The sequence below is a fragment of the Brienomyrus brachyistius genome, unplaced genomic scaffold, assembly GCF_023856365.1.
Source record: "Brienomyrus brachyistius isolate T26 unplaced genomic scaffold, BBRACH_0.4 scaffold33, whole genome shotgun sequence".
In the NCBI taxonomy this organism is placed as follows: Eukaryota; Metazoa; Chordata; class Actinopteri; order Osteoglossiformes; family Mormyridae; genus Brienomyrus; species Brienomyrus brachyistius.
The window spans coordinates 3,298,874-3,312,813 of record NW_026042308.1 but is presented as its reverse complement, the minus strand read 5'-3'; the positions used below and the strand labels follow the sequence as shown (position 1 = coordinate 3,312,813).

The window sequence follows — 13,940 nt, the reverse complement described above, 5'->3', positions numbered from 1 at the left end:
TCTTCAGTTGTTCAGGTCAAAGCGCTTTGAGGGGAGTAAAGAAATGACATCCTTACTGGAGAGCCTTGACAAGGATGTGAGTATATTTCTGCTGGGTCTTTGTGGTCATACAGGTGCTTCTTGGATACCTCGGGTATGCTATGCTTGTTCCATGTTGTGAAAAGCTCTCTGCATGAGTGGAATATAGTCTCAGTCAAACATTTTAAATCTTATCAACCAAAGGTGCTGTACACTGTGTCACTTTCACCACATATACATGCACAATTTTTTTACTACTCAGAGCTGTTAGCAGTAGTTTACACACCTATATTATGTAACAAGTTGGGTGGGAGAATGGATCTTTGATGAATAGGGAGAAGGACTGGGGATGTAAAGAAGTGAAGGAGAGAGAAAATGAGGGGTAAACTCTTACTTCTCCCTACTGTTGATTTATCACTTTATTTTTACTTTTAGGTAGGGATGCACGATATTTATCGGACAGATAAATTATTGGCCGATATGCGGTAAAATGACATTTTTATTGCCCTGAAAATACATTAAATCTGATAAAGTTGGCTAATAGAATTGGTGAAACTGCTTACTGGCAGATAGCGTTTTTTAAAAGGGGGCATTGCACTCATGATGTCTGACTGGAAACAAGCGCCAGCACACCACCAACACACCTTCATCGGTCTACAAAAACAAGTACCTGCATAAAACCGTATCAGTGACATCTTTCACCATGTAAACGCTCACTCCCACATGGAACTCCAGCACGTGCTACAGTTCAGTCAAATCCTCCCCTTTAAAACTCATATTTTAGCTGATTGATAGCAACATCCAGCATTCTACTTGCAACACTGCCTCTTGCTTGATATGTTCAGTGTTAATTACAGACACGCGTTCATCACATTATTGTGATGCAGCTGAGTGTCGTGCGCAAAATGTTTCTTATTGTGCATCCCCAGTTTTAGATTTTAAACATATTACTCGTGTGTTTTGGCAGGTATCAAACCAAAAGAAGAGGGCAACAGCTTTGCAAGGCCTGCCGTGGTACATGAAGGAAAATCCATCTGCATTCATGAAGATTTGTGAGGTAAGAAGTGTGATGTCATCCAAAAAGCTAATTCACATGGAGGAGGAATACACTTATGCATTATTTGGCAAAACTTTCCTAAAGAATAAGTACTTGTGTATTTTTTCCTAAAGCCCACGGATCCTGAGGAGGACGTCATCAGGGGAATGCTGATTGGAATACTCTTAGTTGCTGAGGATGTGAAGGAGCCCCTTCCAGCTTCCTACAATGATATTGCCATTGTGGTTGAAGAAATGATTGTCATACGCCACTTGCGAGATGTACCCAGTGCTTTTGTCAATCTGATGGGACTGCTGTACATTCTGAACATTGACTATCCAAAAGACTTGAGGTAATTCAATGACTGTTCATGGGAGTAGGGCTGGACGCATGCACTGCCAGAGTCCACTCTCTGAAGAATAAATTGTTCATTTAATTAGACAATGCAAGCATCTTCATATGCTATGTTTTAATTTTCTGTGTCTTGATGTTCTTGCTGATCTTTGAAGCAAATGTGTCTTTATATTTACTTATACACTTTATGTATTTCAGCCCTATTCCCGTGAACAGAGGCATTTTTGTAATATTTAAAGTATCTCTTTAATGTATCAGCAAGACACTAATATTATTTTTATTATTTGGCAGCTGCACACTTGACATTTGATATGTTTGTTGTGGATGCTCTGTTCAGAGGAAATGTGTCTCTGAGACACTATTTTATTTTGTTTTAAAGGAGCCTGTTTTAAAGGAGAGTTTACATTTGAGCAGTACCTGTACTTTTGATGTTATGATAGTTGACCATATGTCTTAGTTGACATTTGTCTTCAGTTAAGAATAAATATTCCAGATTGAAATATGTCTTGGGCTATTTTCTGTGCTAATATTTGTTGGACTACTTCTCTTGTAGATTAGTAGTAGCTTTGTAGGTCTTATTTGCATATCTTGGTAGGTTTTGGAATGCTCTATCAACCTCTGTAAACTTAACCAAACTAAATTTGAGGACTAAGTTGAAAAAAATAAGTTTATGTTGAACAAGCTTAATTCACATTTGTAAAAACAACTTCATGAAATTAGTTCACCCAGCATTGGTTTGTTGTTTTAGCTAAACTTTTTTAATCCAAATTATTTGACACAAAATGTTCAGTCAACATGCTTCAAGTTGTATCAACTAATTTATTTAATTGTAGTTAATTTATCACTTTACATAGATATAACTTAACTCTGTCAAAGCAACAAGATGACTTCACAGCAGTCAAGTTGAGTCAATGAATAATTTTTTACAGTGCTGTATAGAAATAGAAACTCTCAACCATCAGTCAGCTCAAAGACATGCATGACCTACTGCTGAGACAAAACAGAGCTGCCCAAGAAACATTTATAGCCAACTGCCCAGTTATTTGAGTTCTTAAAAGAAATACAAACTCACATAGTTAAAAAAACTGTTTTAAAAAAGTAGCATCTTTGCCCCAATGTACCATAAAATTCACATCTTTTATAACAGTCCTGCAAGAAAGGTGTCTAATACCCAGCTTCTCTGTATGCACCGTACTTACTGATCAGCAAACTTCTTGTGTGCGTTTCTTTAAAGCACTTCTTCCCATTAACTCCTTTCCAGTTTATTTTTTTGGCTACTGCATCTGAGAAAAGCCTTGAAAGTATGTTCCATGTGACTCGTTTAGCATTTTGTCCTCCTGTAGCACCCAGAGCAGAAATCTGAAAAGACAAAAATATTTCATATAAAAAGGCAAAGATAAGTATACATACTAACTGTGAAAACCAACTGTAGGAGATCCTGATCGTACATCACATCATGTCATACAAACAATTCAGGGTTTATCTGAACATTAAACCTAATTTATTATTTGGTTTTGCTGTTTTCATTAACTATGTTAAAGTTAATCGATGAAAGAGTCAATTTTCAGAGATCTGATACAATAAGCAGTATATTGGCCCAGCAATGATAGTTTAATTTAAAATTAAAACGTAAAAAGTTACAATACCATGTTTTGCTTAGCCTGCGAGTTTCTTGAATCTTTAAGCCAGTCCTCCAACTCCTCAACTTCAGACATGGTGGCCAGTGGCAAACTGACATTGGGAGGCATTTCAGCCACAGCCGTGTCTGTCGCCATACGTGCAGCAGGATTATTAACGGTAGCAGCAAGCTGCATCTGCTGTTCCTTGATATGTTCCAACAGTGTTAGGATGTGCAGTTGAGCGGCTACAAAGAGTTGGGAAAGTATTTAATTAAAATCGTTGATTTACATATTTTTTATAATGTGGTCACAAGGACAATATCTACCAAGTTCTCAATATTTATTATTTTAAACATCGTTTAGTCACAGACTCAGTTTTCAAATGAAAAGAATTTTACCAGAGCAAGGAATAGGTCCAGTGCCTGTCCTCCCCAGTCTAAACCGGGGGTTACATGAATGGTCTTGATGTTCTTCTGAAAGAGGTGTAGCAGAGACCTGGCTCATAGAGCTTGAGGGCATGTGAGAGATGGGGGTGGTAACTGCATGCACTGGAGCTGGAGAAAGGCAAGCAAAATGCATGTAAGTGATCGCTTTCATGAGCAAAGCCTTATAAAGTAATCATAAAAGTATAGTACCTGTGTAACGGCCGTGTTCAGAATGTCTAATGGAGAAGTGAAGAGGACTGGAAGGCATGCCAAGTGTCGTAATGGGGGCAGGTGGTGCAGCTGGGAAAAATGACAATGATTATTTTTACGTGAATATTAGAAATAAACACAGCTATTCATATATAAAATAATTCACTATCATAGCAGTAAATTAAGTTTCAATGACTCATCTGACTGAGTTCTGCTAAGCACATGAAATTACAGTAACTGTCAGTCCTCCAGAACTAAGCTGACTGAATAGTTATATTAATCTTTAATAGGTGGATATTAGCATAACCGGTGCTTACAGAATGATTCAAAGACAACAGAGGAACATACTGGTAAAACAGGGATATTCAGTATGCCTCAGGTTTAGCAGAGGTCCAGCAGAGGTCTGGCAAGCTGAATCAGAGGGTATGTCAGGAGTAGGTGGAGGAATAGGTGGTGCTGGTGCAGAGGAGATACTGCTGCATCTCCTCTTTTTACCCACTTCTACTTCATTGTCTGAGTCTGTATCACCAAAAACGTGCCTAACAAACAAAACAAATCAAAATCAAGCAGTTAATTTTTTGGCACGAGCAAAAACAGTCAAAGCCGACAGAGACTCCTTGTATCAGACTGTGTTCAGTTTGTTTAAACTACATCAATAAACTACATTAAAATGAGTAAAAATTGCTTAAATTCAACCAGGCACTAAATATTCAATTAGTCTGCTCTTTAGATCTTATCAATGAATCCCTGTGTCATTTGAAGTTGTGCAGAAGTAATAACCACACTACAAACTACCTTTTACTTATTTGATAATTAGGGAAAATTACTGTAGCAGCACAACATATCAGTTTTGCAACACCTAGTATGTGCTCTCTGGTTAAATATATCTGCCTAAATGTTCTTATATTTTCAAATGTTGCCTGTGTCTCACACATCAAACCTCGGCTTCATGTTTCTTTTCCTAATCACTTCTTCCTCGTCTGTTTGTAACTCAGACGTGTTACAGGTCAGTTTCTCTCTTGCCTTTCGATAATCACCTGATCAGAAATCACAAAATGTCAATAAATGCAAACTCACACATAAGAAATGCTTAAATGTATCACTTTACACAAAATACATGAGCGGTTCCATTTTGTGGCCTGATCTGACCCTTTAAGCCATCAATATTTATCTGAAGTCTAAAAGTAAAGCCATCTGCAACATTCTTAATTAGCTGGGTTAGTGTGTCATGCAGTTCTGTCAAGATACCTCTATAATGATACAAACCACCACATTGTTGTTGGATTTTATATTCCGTGTTTGTTTGAAGGATGGTTCCAGCATCCTTGGGCAGATCTGGGTGGTACACTCTCAACAAACTAAGGAGGGCTGTGAGTGCCTCTAAAGAAACTCCACACTGTACAGACCAGTTGGCTAAGCTTGCAACAAGGCTGACTGGCTTGTCAACAAACTGAGACTCTGACTCAGAATCAGACTCTGAAGCATCTAGTCTCTCTGCCTCTCCTCCAGTATCATCTGTGCAAAGTGCATCTAAATGGTCATCTATCTGAGAGAGACTTGAGTCACTGCAGCTATCAGTGTCATTGGTGGTGAACTGAGAGTCAACTCTGTCAGCTGTTGTTTGCTCTGATTCTATCAGACAGTCTTCTGCAATGTCATGCAGTCGTTTTTCTAAAGAAATGCGAGCCCTCTGCCTGACTCCAGAGCTTGTTAATGGAGGTTCCCATTGTCTCTAAAAAGATTTAAGAAAAACAGCTTTACAGTGCATATGTAGGAATATGTTGCCACTAGCCAGTATAATTTAGCTGCACGTGCCTTTAAAGTGTGTGTGTGTGTGTGTGTGTGTGATATATATCTCAATGACTGTGAAGTCATTTTTACTCTGTAAAAAACTTTGTTAATTTCACATTCAACTAAATGAGCAAAGAAATATGAAGAACAGAAAGCATGAAATATACAACTACGGTACAGTTACAGAAAAACGTGAATGGCTTTTTCACTCAGAACTGAGATCACAATTCTCTCACGATTCTGCCTCGAAACGCTAATTTATAATGTTCAGTATAAATACAGCATTCAATACACTACATTTGGCCGTGTATGATTTCTGAAGGTATATGTGAGTGGAGCATCGGTTTGATTCACAGGCGAATCTAGCCAATAATACTCAAAACAAAAACCAAATGATTTTTTACTGGCTGTTGTAAGGACATAAAACTTATAGGTCCTGCAGGCCCCAACTCTGATCAGCCTGCATCAGTCTATTTCAGAGCTCCGCTGGCCCAGGCAAGACTGGACTCCACGCATCAAACCATCCCTTTTAAGGAAGGCAAAGGCCTGCCGGCTCCTGAGAGACTGGATAGAAATAACTGGAGCAATATAGGAAAAGCAAGACCTTTCACCCCCGGAGTGACCGGAGTTCCATAGTCAATTCACAGCAACAACAGCTGTCAGTCTTCATACACTGACAACTTTTCCACTATAAACAGGATAACTCACCACACATAGATGTTAGGGACAAATACACACATGTTTGGTCTCGTTTGAATAGGCATGAGACGAGGAGTATTACACTCTCAGATTTAAGGCAGTATAACTTTCCCTAAGAGAAATATAGAAACTTCGGCTAAACCAACCAAACTGACAGAACATGGCAGAACAAGGGAATTACGACCACCCCCTAAAGTGATCTGATTGGCTGGGGACTTGAGAGCCAAGGTCAGCAATGCCCCTAAAATTAACCATTGACCGAAATTGGTCAGTCTTCAGAGACATGCCATCACCTGAGTTGGATACTTAAGGAAGGGCCTCAGAAGAAGTCAGGGGGTCACTCTGTAATCAGAGCTCCCACAGAGAACTGCGCAAAAGTCCATCTGTAGTCAGATACTTTCCGCAGAACTTTGTGCACTCTCAGCTGAGGAATGTGATTGTTTAATATTGTATTTGTCCAAATGTATTTACAAGTATGTGGCCACATGTCAATAATTGTATATTGTAGTATGTTTAATAAATGTTGTTTCGATTACTTTATGACTGTCTGATTTGCTAACTTCTTTATAAACTTTCCAGATTGGACTTCTATCCTGATTAGGACTAAAGTGGTAAATACTATCTTGCAGCCTCTGGGTTAAATCCCCTTTATCCGGGTCCCAAACTCGACTGCCCAAGTTAAGTTAGGTGGACACCAAAACTACACCTCTGGAGTTCGCACACGTTCAGTTACGGGCCGACTTAACCTCTGAGGTCAACACACGCTGATGAAAGGTACCGGTCTACCCTGTGAGGGGCGTACACACTATGTTCGTAGGCACTGGGCATAGTCCCTGAGACGCTCACATGGTAAGGCAATGGACGGCATCGGCGGAGTCCCTGAGACGAGCCAAAAGTAAACCTCATACAAACTACCGCTACGAAAGGTGTGCCTTCACAGCCGCTGAGGTTGACACACGTTATGATATGGGCTGCCCCCGGCTGAGCCTCTGAGGTGGACGTACGTGTGGTTTGGGTAAACATCAGCTTAATCTCCGAGGCACCCACATGCTCAGTAATTGGCAGACACTGAGCCTTTGGGAAATTATATAGGTCGAGGGACCCGAATAATCAGAGGCTGACTTTGTCTTAAATGGTGGCGATTTCCGTGCCTCTTAGACAAACCCTGTGGAACAAGCCCGCGGATCGTCCTATCAGCCGAGGCGAATCTGGCGGACTCCTTCGTCAGGGGTAAACTAGAGTTGGTAATCTAAAGGAGAGTCTCAAAGTAATCCAAACAACATAAACGTCATGACTACAATATACTGAAATAAGGTCATTAATAAAATGGAGTCAGATATGTGTCTAAAAGAATATTTTGTATATTAAAAAGGGTAAGTAATTCCCAGGAGCGCTTGGAAGGACCGACACGCATTCACAGCCTTCGGCTGCGCCATTGGATTCCGCCATTGGGCCAGTGGGCGGCTCCCTACACTGTTATGGTTTGAGGTGCATTGGATCCCAGGTACTTGCTGTTCGGCGTCTGGGAGCTATGGGCTAACAAAACTTTAGGTGATGACAAAGGTAGCAGAAATCCCAGCATTCCCAACACACCTATATTCAGTTTAGGCAAATATGATCCCAATTGGTAGCCGTAACATGGCTTCTGAAAACACACACAAATGTGGAATTACATCTGTGACTTTGAAAACAGAAGTGTGCAAATTTTTTTCTAAGCACAAACTTCAGTGCAGGGTTGTACAAGATTGAAATACAAGTGCGCAAATTTCTGCGCGGGTGAACAAAGTTAAGTGCTCAAATCAATTTCACACCACCACAGATTTCTATCATAATAATCAATGCATATAGCTTACCACAACAGTAAGGTATATAAGCAAATAAACATATTGCAATTAACTCCACCGTGCACTGAGATTCTGACTTATTCATTAACGTTTAAACGTTTTTCCCCTAATTTGTATTGTATAATTATCAGACAACAGTTTTACACGGTGGTATTTCTCATTTTTCCAGATATATAGAATTATACAATAAAAAAAAAAAACACTTACCCTTGGATATGTGGTCGAACCTAAAACGGAGACAGAGTGTGCTATTGAATGTCAAATGTTTCTGCACATTTTCTCAAATAATCTATTAAATTCACCCGAAGAACACAAATAATTGAAATACAAAACATATTTCATGGTATTATAACTCTCAGTGGGGCGGCATGGTGGTACAGTGGTTAGTACTGTTGCCTCACACTTCTGGGTTCGAGTCTCCGCCTGGGTTACATGTGTGTGGAGTTTGCATGTTCTCCCCATGTCGTCGTGAGGTTTCCTCCGGGTACTCCGGTTTCCCCCCACAGTCCAAAAACATGCTGAGGCTAATTGGACTTGCTAAATTGCCCGTAGGTGTGCATGTGTGTGTGAATGGTGTGTGAGTGTGCCCTGCGATGGGCTGGCCCCCCATCCTGGGTTGTTCCCTGCCTCGTGCCCATTGCTTCTGGGATAGGCTCCGGACTCTCCGCAACCCAGTAGGATAAGCGGTTTGGAAAATGGATGGATAACTCTCAGTTACCTTTTATTAACCGACCCACGCTTATTTTAGTGAGAGCTATAGCTAGCACAGACCAATCAGTTGCCGGCTAACTAACTAGTGACAAAAGTCAAACATTTTAAGATTAACTTAACAATTAACGACCCACCATAATCAAAAAGGTATTAATTTACATCTACCACAGTTTAACCGCACTGTGTGTCTTGTATGTACCGGAATAAAATTGTTTCCTCAAACTTTTCCTGCGCCTTCACCCACGCTGTGGTGAAGTGAGTGTATATGTATATATGTATGACCATCGGAAGTCCGGTTCAGTTCCTCAGAGGCACTACTATGGAGGTGCTTACAGTAATAAACTTGCTGACCACAAAAACTGGCACTATGATGGAAGTTATGCAGAAGTGCAGTGTAGATGGAATAATTTTTGTACCTCAAAAAGATTGTATACCTTTTGCCTGTGTCTCCAGCCAGTGCCGGGGGTGAAACGCGCCTGCAATTATCAGCGGGAAAACATTATCGTTTTTTTTATTCTGTGGAAAATGAAAGACCGATTTGCTGACCAGATTTATTTATGAATCATAAACATGTTGTGGGCTATATAAGTAAAGTCAGGGCTCTCAAGTCTTATGCATTGACTGTGAGACACTTGCATTTCAACCAGTTCACATGCTCACGCGCCGCACCTTATGTTTGTCAAGCTGAGAAGTAAGGGTTAGGGTTATAATTATCAATAAATAATGTACTTCCCTGTGAAACAATGATGCTGGATGTTTATTTGCATATCATGATATGGTGCAGCCTTTTACAGTTTCTCGATTGCCAAGACATTCCTGGAAAGCTGCTCTCCTTTTCTCTAAACTGTGAACACAAAACCCAATTTTCAAGCTACATTCACAAAACCTCTGACTCTTCTTGCAAAACCAAACTTTCACCCTAAAACAGTTCAATCTGCGCTAAGAACTGAACTATGCTGTCAAATCATGCCTCAAGTCAATCTAAATTCAATACTCCACTGAGTAGTCACTAAACACTACATAGAAAAAAGGAAAACACAATGCTCAGGACATGAAACGGTAGAAATAAATGTTTATTTAGGTTAAATGCATGTAGCAAAACAGAAATCCTGTGCATTTACATGTAGCACTTGTACATAACAATAAAGCACAAAAATATACAATTGAAGTACAAAGAAAAGAAGTGCATTACTCCGCCACAGCATCATTTCTCCGTACTGGGTCAGGCCACAGGACTTCATCTACATCACAGGCCACATTTTCTCTGGCCAGGCAACGGGGGAAAAACCCCTGGCATGCCGTATCCAGGCTTGACATGTCTCCACACCTATGTCACCACAGGCCAGTTCCATGGCTTGGAGATTTACCCTGATGTAAGGTTGGCGTTCATATACCTTCCACCGCCATGAGGAGAAGAATTCTTCAATGGGGTTCAGGAAAGGGGAGTACGGTGGAAGGCAAAGATTGATAAAACCTTGGTTCATATTGAACCACTCTCTAACCTGGAGGCCTCTGTGAAAACTCACATTGTCCCAAACAACAACATAGATGGGCTGCTCATCCTGCTGCCCTAACAGAGCATCTCGCATGTGATTGAGGAAAATGAGGAGCTGGTGAATGTTGTAGGGCCCTAGGGTCGCCTGATGGTGGACAACACCATGATTACTGATGGCAGCACACAATGTGACATTGCCACCACGCTGCCCAGAGACACCAACAATGGCCCATTCGCCAATCACATTACGGCCTCTCCTTCTCCTTTTGGTGAGATTAAATCCAGCTTCATCCATGTAGATGTATTCATGGAGTTTTTCCATTGCATCCAGTTCAAAAACTCTGTAGAAATAGATATATATTTTTGTGAGTGATGTAGGCCAACTACAGTAAATCACTGCATACAGAAACCAACATTTATGTGTCTGGATATATACCAACCTGTACATACTGGGATCTGTGCTCTTTGATTCTATCAGAGTTGCGTTCAAAGGGCACTCTGTACAGCTGTTTCATGCGCAGTCTGTTGCGCTTGAGGACACGGTCAACAGTAAAGAGGCTGACACTGTTGATACCCTCAAAATGCACATGGTCCTGAATGATCCTCTGCTGAATTTCACGCAGTTTAATGGTGTTGTTCTCACGGACCATGTCGACAATTAGGGTCTCTTGGTGTGGGGAGAACATAGATGTCAAACCACCCCTATGTGGCAGTCGTTCAATTCTACAAAAAGAGAACATGCACTTACAAAAATACATACATGGAATAGGCCTACAAACAGTCAGACTAACTCTCTATTACAATACTATAGTACACTGGCACAGTGATGTACCGAAACATGTTTACTGTGGGACAGTATATAGTACAGTCATTGTACATATGTAATTGTTGTCAACATTTACATACTATAATGTCAAAAAAAGTACCTACCTGTTCTCTTCTCTAAATCTTCGGATTATGGTGGACACAGTGAATCTATTGATGTTTGGTTGTACCCTTAGTCCGGCCTCCTTCATTGTCATACCATGGACAAGAACATGGTCAATCACAGTAGCTCTGATTTCATCAGATATTACTGTTCTTTGTCCTCGCTGACCACCTCGACCTGCTCGACCTCCTCTCACATGAACTCCTCTCCTTAGATTTCAATCCATTGTAGTGCCTCACAAACCAGTGCTCTGGCTTATATGTACCCTCACATCATTAGCCACAAGTGTGATATATTTTGAGTTGTTGTGTTCAACCGGTGACACCTGAGCTTTAATTGTGTTTGACTTTTGCCACCTGTGCTCACCATTATGCAATACAGGTGCATCACAATGATAATGTGTTGACAAGATGTGTCTAAACAGGTGACAAGTGCTTATGATTTTGCCAAAAGAGTGACTGATTCAATAAGTGGGTTCAGGCAACTGAGAATTTGGTTCAGACAATAGGGTTTAGTGTTTTAGCACCTACGGTCAATTTAGTTACCCCAATTAGCCTCAGCATGCTTTTGGACTGTGGGGGGAAACCGGAGTACGACGACATGGGGAGAACATGGAAACTCCACACACGTAACCCAGGCAGAGACTCGAACCCGGGTCCCAGAAGCGTGAGGCAACAGTGCTAACCACTGCACCACCATGCCACCCCCTAAATAATCCCTTAATTAATAAAAATGAATGGGTGAAATAAAGAATTTTAAGGGTTTACGGACCCTTATAATAATATTAAACACCATTTATTAGAATTGAGGGCAAATATAAGTAATTTTAAATAGTAAAGGAACCTTACGATACTCTTAAACTGCCCCTTAATTAATCAGAATTAAAGGGCAATGTTATGTAATTACAGACCGTCAAACAATCTTAAACTGCCCCTTAATTCATAAAAAAATTAAGGGGTGAATTAAGGATTTTTTGAGTTTAAATTTAAGAGGTAATTTTGAAAAATTAAATTGGGAAATTGAGTAGTTTTACCCCTTAATTGGCCTTAATCATTGCACCTTTTCCCTTAATTTCACATATAGCAATAATTAAGGTCAAAGTTAAGGTAATTTTAAGGAGTAAAAATTAAGGGGCTTGATTTCGTAGTGTAAGGTGCGTGATACAGTAAAACACTTACTAACTGGTAATGCACATTAGCATTACGTTAAATGACAACTTACCAGATCTCCTATATGTTCGCCGAATGACAGCAGGCAGAAGCCGGTGCATTTTTCAGAAACACACCGGAGTTAAACTTACGCCGCGTTATTTACCGGCACTTCTAACACCAACATTTGCAGCCATTAACTCAAAGGTGGCAGTAACACTGAAATGTCTCTTTCTGCGTCAAAATAAGGTAACACTGTTATTTTGATACTTTATTATTTTTTTTAACTTAACCGTACCTTCCTCCCATTCCTCCTTCTCTGCATATTGATATTTAGGAGAGTGTCAGATATAAATTAACGATGCAAAATTATCAAAGCAAGACAGACACAACACTGAAGAGATGACAAAGACACAGTTTGAATGTTAAGTTTTATTATAAAGCTCTTATCTTAACTTAGCCTATCTTATATTTTAACTTAGCCTAAGTTAAGTTATAATGATAGGTTAAGTTAACATATGATAAGATAAGCTATCTTAATTATTATATTTTAACTTATCTTATCATATGTTAACTTAACTTGTCTTATTCTATCTTATATCTACATTAACACTTAAACCGTATCTCTAATATCCCTCCGTCCCCGGCCATAACCCACAAGTCCGTCAGGAACAATGTCTCTGCCAGTCCTCCGTCTCCCACCATAACCCATAAGTCCGTGAATCCGCTGCAGGAGTTGCTGTTCCGCTGAATGCTGACGCTGCCCCTGGCCTCTCTCTGCTCGCAGGGCGCAGGAGCCGTTGCTGTCTGTCCGATGGAGGAACTTCAGCTGGGGCTTCTTCCTCGTTGTTCCTGCTTCCTCCAGGGGGGGTGGCCTGTCCCTCGCGCTCCATGGACGACTCCTCTGGCCACGGAAACTTTCTTCGGTTCCAGTCTGGGACAGCCGATTGTTAAAACAAGGAAAGAGGATTGATTTAAGACATTTTATGCTCTAATGAAAGTGCTCTAATAAGGTCTCTTAAGCCAGTGCTTTACCTTCGGTATGTAAGACACCCTCCATGTCGATCCGGGCTTGTCTGTGTCATCCTTCTTAATCACCTTCACCATGTCCACCCTCTCGCCGATGTTCTTCAGCACCTCATTTTTTTGGGAAAAAGATCCTTCTTCCTTATATGTTATTTTCACTTTTATTTTAATTTCAATTTTAATCTTAACTACTTTAATTTCTTTGTTTTCCATTTTTTAAATGTTAAGCGAGCTCAAAATACGACCAGTCGCGAAAGATGTTTGATAAGGTAAGTACATGTGATTCAAAAGTATTCAAGCTGTTGTCACGGACGCACATTCGTACCATAACAGACGATGCGATCCTATGCAGCTCGTTGGCGACTGTCGGCCGCGTTCGGCTCCGACTGACCGGTCGTGGGTTCGATTCGGCCGTAAGCAGGTTGCCAACTCTGACGCATCTGGCGCGAGACTCGGGCTTTCAGACTAAACACTCACGGCAAGAAATCTTATGGAGAATCTCTATTAATCCATTTAAAACCTAAAACTGGCTACATCAAAAGCGTTTGGGCAGTTTGCAAACCCTAAAATCTATTTACAAGGTAATAAAACGGTTATATAAATGTGAATACGTGTGTAAACTTGTCTCGAAGTGAA

At 40.5% G+C, this 13,940-nt stretch overlaps 1 protein-coding gene and 1 long non-coding RNA gene across 6 annotated transcripts in view; one reads left to right on the top strand and one right to left on the bottom strand.

The window, feature by feature from the left end:
* The window catches only part of LOC125721413 (NACHT, LRR and PYD domains-containing protein 3-like), a 213,174-nt gene that overhangs the window by 42,704 nt on the left and 156,530 nt on the right, over positions 1-13,940 (top strand). The gene's annotated exons all lie outside the window — the stretch shown is intronic.
* LOC125721449 (uncharacterized) lies at positions 2,613-8,224 on the bottom strand. The gene is made up of 6 exons (XR_007385749.1): positions 8,204-8,224; positions 4,011-4,201; positions 3,663-3,752; positions 3,426-3,581; positions 3,055-3,272; positions 2,613-2,767 (listed from the first exon to the last, which is right to left on the bottom strand). It is a non-coding gene; the product is annotated as an uncharacterized LOC125721449 (long non-coding RNA).